This window comes from Carassius gibelio, chromosome A4 (assembly GCF_023724105.1).
Source record: "Carassius gibelio isolate Cgi1373 ecotype wild population from Czech Republic chromosome A4, carGib1.2-hapl.c, whole genome shotgun sequence".
NCBI classification, from domain to species: domain Eukaryota; kingdom Metazoa; phylum Chordata; class Actinopteri; order Cypriniformes; family Cyprinidae; genus Carassius; species Carassius gibelio.
This window is the reverse complement of record NC_068374.1, coordinates 11,530,256-11,534,799: the sequence shown is the minus strand read 5'-3', so window position 1 is coordinate 11,534,799 and position 4,544 is coordinate 11,530,256. Positions and strand designations below refer to the sequence as shown.

Genomic DNA, 4,544 nt, shown 5'->3' with positions numbered 1-4,544 from the left:
TAGAACTATAGTTTGTGATATGTTGAGTATGTTAAACTGGTTACCAGTTAAAAGTAGGTTATATTATTCTCTTCTTGGTTTTGCAAGAAAGGTTATAACAACAAGGACTCCTGTTATTTTATTTAAGAATTTTAAGTTTTCTCAGGATGGATACGAATATGTCACACGTCAGTCATCAGTAGGAAGATTTCTCCTGCCTGTTTATAGAACAGGAGCCGGACAGAGAACATTACACTATAGGGCCATGGTAGCATGGAATTCCTTACCTAGTTTTTTGGTTCATGAAGCTAGTAAGATTGTCTTTAAAATTAAATTGAAATTGTATTTATTTACACAAGTTTTTATATGAATTTTTTGTTTTGTTTTTTTTACTTCTGTTTTGTTAAAAAGGTGTTATATAAGTAAAAGTTTTTTCACCCTATAAGTATACATGGGTTCTTAGCTGATTAAGAACCTTCCAAATTGTCTTACTGTCAATATTATTACTACTAATTCTATTATAATAATACTTTTTCTTTTTGGCTTTATTCAACATTGTAACAAAGTTTCTTAATTTACGATATTTACCCCATTCCCTTTCACTACCGGATTTTACAGCATCTGCCTTAGCTCTATCCCTCTCAATCATATATGTTTTTAATTCCTGATCTAACCAAGGAGAAACAAAATTCCGTACATTAAACTTCCTGATTGGTGCAAATTTATTTACAATGGGTAGTAATACATTGTCAAACTCACCCAGAGCAATATCCGGATCTTCTTTTCGTAGAACTTCAGACCAGTCCACCTCTCTTACTTCATTACAATAATTGTTTTCATTAAAGTTTTTGAAAACTCTCTTGAAAACATTCTTCTGACCCCTTTTTGGTATTTTTGTTTTTCTTCCAATAACAATAAGGTTGTGGTCACTACAGCCTACTGGAATGGAAGCTACACTGGAACACAGCTCAGAAACATTTGTAAATATCAAATCAATACAAGTTGCAGATATAACTCCATCCCCTCTTCTACATATTCTGGTAGGCTTCTTGACTACTTGTGATAAATTACATGTATTAGCTAGAGAAAGTAATCTCGCCTTAAGTGGACAGTCTCTCACACACCAGTCTATATTAAAGTCTCCTAAGAAAAACACCTCATAATTTGTATCACATACTTTGTCCAGTACTTTACATATATTATCCAAGTACAATGAGGTGGCACTGGGGGGTCTATAGCAACATCCCATCAATAATGATTTTATATAAGGAAGTTGTATTTCCAGCCATAAAACTTCCACCTCTTTACATCCTAGATCACTTCTGATTCTAACCGGTATATGCTCTTGACAATAAATGGCTACTCCACCTCCCTTAGTTGTACCCCTATCCAGTCTGAACAAATTATAACCTTCTATTTTCAATACATCACTATTTATTGATGAATTCAGGTGTGTTTCTGATATTGCAAGCATATGTAATTTATATTCAGTCAGAATCTTAGCGACATCAATAACTTTATTACGTAAGCTACAAATATTCAATGACCCAACCTCAATCCCTTTTGTGATACAATGGGACCATGCATTCTACATCAGTAGGCTAACAGTTAACCAACATATCATTACATCAAAAATAGAGCCATCTTCTACACAAAATCTCATCAACACATAACACAAACACTCCCCCACTAACCCTTTCCCTCCCACCCCCCACACACACAAACACACAACAACAACCAACATATTATCTCAGTAAATGTAATATGCTTAACACCATCTCCAACTATTCAAAGTCCCATGTTTCTGTGTGACTTTATGAAACTATTATAACCCATAGACCTCTTACGGTTTAATTCAGTTTCAGATGTTTATCAACAGCTTCCCAGTAAGCTTCCGCCTTCTGGTGATCCGTGAATTTCCGCGTCTCGCTTCCATGGGTAATAATTAAAGTGGCTGGATGAATAATTCCATGTTTTACACCAGCAGCTCTGAGTTTTTCCCTAATTTTGCCGAATTTTACCCTCCGCTTGGCCATATCTGACGTTAGATCAGGGAAGAACTGAAGCCTTGTCTCCCCGTATCTGAATATACGTTCCTTTTTAGACAGCGCCAATATCTCTTCCTTCGCCATGTAACGTTGCATCCTCATAATCATTGTTTTGTTCCCAGGGCCAACACGGTGGGCAATTTCAACCACAGGCTCAGTCCCAATCTTCCCTTTAAACAACTCCCTCACCAGACTGTTCATGTAGGCTGTCGGATTCCCCTTTTCCACACCGATTGGTAGACCATGTACTCTTAAATTGAATTTCCGACTGTGCGCCTCTAATCGCTCCAATTTATCACGGAGTTCAGTGTTCTCTTTATACAATTGTTTTACATCCATATCACATTTCTTCATGTTCTCCTCTAGTACAGAAACACACTCATCCATGGAACCCAGACTTTTCTCCACATCATCTAATTTCCGACCACATTCCTCCATTTGTACTTTAAGAGAATTCAGTTGTGGTTGAAGTGTGGTCAGCGCTACAGCAATTTCTTCCTTCATAATTGAGCGGATCAACTCCGACAGTTCTTGTTTATCAACTCCAGCCATAACTTCTATAGGGGTTGCCTGTTCCTTTAGGCTCAGATTCTTTATCTTTGACCTTGTATTCCGTTTGTTATGTTTGCTCCCGCCTGCGGTTTCCTCGTTCATTTCTTCTAAACAAACATTTAACTACAACTGCTCCTCACTCTATCATCTTTGCCGATCATTTCTTTCCATTCCTTTCTATTTTAGTCACTTTAAAACTTTTTCTCAGAGCTTGGCGTTCATGCCGTGTCTCACTCCTCACGCATGCTCACTCCTCACGCATGCTCAGGTAAGGTTGTCTGGGAATGCCAGGAGGCGTTCCTAGGGGGAGGGGTACTGTCACGGTTCATGAATCAGCTGTCTCATGCTGATGTATCTGCGTGAGTGTGGTTACTCATCGTGTTGATCAGTGTCACCAGCTGTTATTGATTCCAGTTTCCTTTATATGCCCAGGATTTCCCTCTCATGTTGCCAGACTGTTGTGGTTGTTCCTCTGTGTGTGTCCTGTTCTCGTGCTTCGTCTGCAAAGTTCTTCGTCTGGATTTCGTCAGTTCTTCGTGTCATCTGGGGATGTTCCATGGTTCCTGGGTTTTCCTCAGCATGCTTATCACTTCACCACCACCACTGGATCACCATCTCATCCCTGCTTCGGTTGCCACCTGAGTGTTTGTCCTCGACCTGTGTCTTTACCTCTGACCAGATATATTATAAACTGCGTTTACTTGCATCTTGGATCCTCCTGTTATTTCCTCACACTGACTTAGTGAGATGTTGAAAATGTCTGTGAAGACATCAGTAAGTTCCGCTGCCCAGTCTCTCAGTACACACCCAGGAATGTTGTCAGGACCCGGAGCTTTGCGTCCATTGTTCCTGCTGAAGGATCTCCTCATGCTGTCTGGGGTCAGCGTCATCACCTGGTCGCTGGGAGGAGGTGGAGTCTTCTGTGCAGTGGTGCTGTTTTGTTGCTCAAAGCGAGCAAAGAAAGGTGTTCAGCTCGTTTAGCAGAGAGATGTTGCTGTCACAGGTCTGTCTGCTTCCTGACCTGGGCCCCAGTTAGTCAAGTACAAACTCTAAGACTATGTGCCATATTTCTAGAGAGAAGAGCAGCACATACCCAGGAGGGATGAAGACCACCTCTTTTCAACAGGTCAGGTTTGCCCCAAAAGCTCGTTCATTTGTCTATGAAACCTATGTTATTCTGCAGGCAACACTTAGACATCCAGCCATTGAGTGATGACAATCTGCTATGCATGCTATGCATGTGAAAATGAATGAAATTTTAGTGACTAAAATTGCTCATGACCTTCAAACATATTTAATGCTGCAATGATGAAACCTGCATTAAATGTGACCGTATTTAAACACCAAAATTAAATTATTTGCAATTTTGTGAAATTACTGGATATATGTGGCCCAAAGTATAAATTTTGGTCCAAATAGTATTCACAACATTTGGCCTACATCATGCAGCATACCACATCTCCTTGGTTCATGCCTTCTTCCAATGCTGAATGAATGCCAGCTATGCAATCTTTATGCCAAATCTGGGTTTTAGTGCAATAAATAATTACATAATTGGGTTGCACAATTTTCGGAATATTAAACACTCCACACTACAAAAACAGAATGAAAGTATATGTGCCACGGCGGCACATATACTAAAATTGAATCGATACAGAGAAGATTAGCATGGCCCCTGCGAAAGGATGACACGCAAATCCGTGAAGCGCTCCATCTTTTAGGGAAGTCGTGGCCTAATGGTTAGAGGGTTGGACTCCCAATTGAAGGGTTGTGAGTTCTAGTCTCGGGCCGGACGGAATTGTGTGTGGGGGAGTGCACGAACAGCTCTCTCTCCACCTTCAATACCACGACTTAGGTGCCCTTGAGCAAGGCATCGAACCCCCAACTGCTCCCCGGGCGCCGCAGCATAAATGGCTGCCCACTGCTCCGGGTGTGTGCTCACAGTGTGTGTGTGTGTTCACTGCT

The 4,544-nt window shown here is 40.6% G+C and overlaps 1 non-coding gene across 1 annotated transcript; it reads left to right on the top strand.

Annotated features, from left to right (window-relative positions):
- Nucleotides 1–4,196: 4,196 nt before the first annotated feature.
- On the top strand, nucleotides 4,197–4,299 carry LOC127981804 (U6 spliceosomal RNA). The gene has a single exon (XR_008160429.1). It is a non-coding gene; the product is annotated as a U6 spliceosomal RNA (small nuclear RNA).
- The last annotated feature ends 245 nt before the right edge of the window (nucleotides 4,300–4,544 follow it).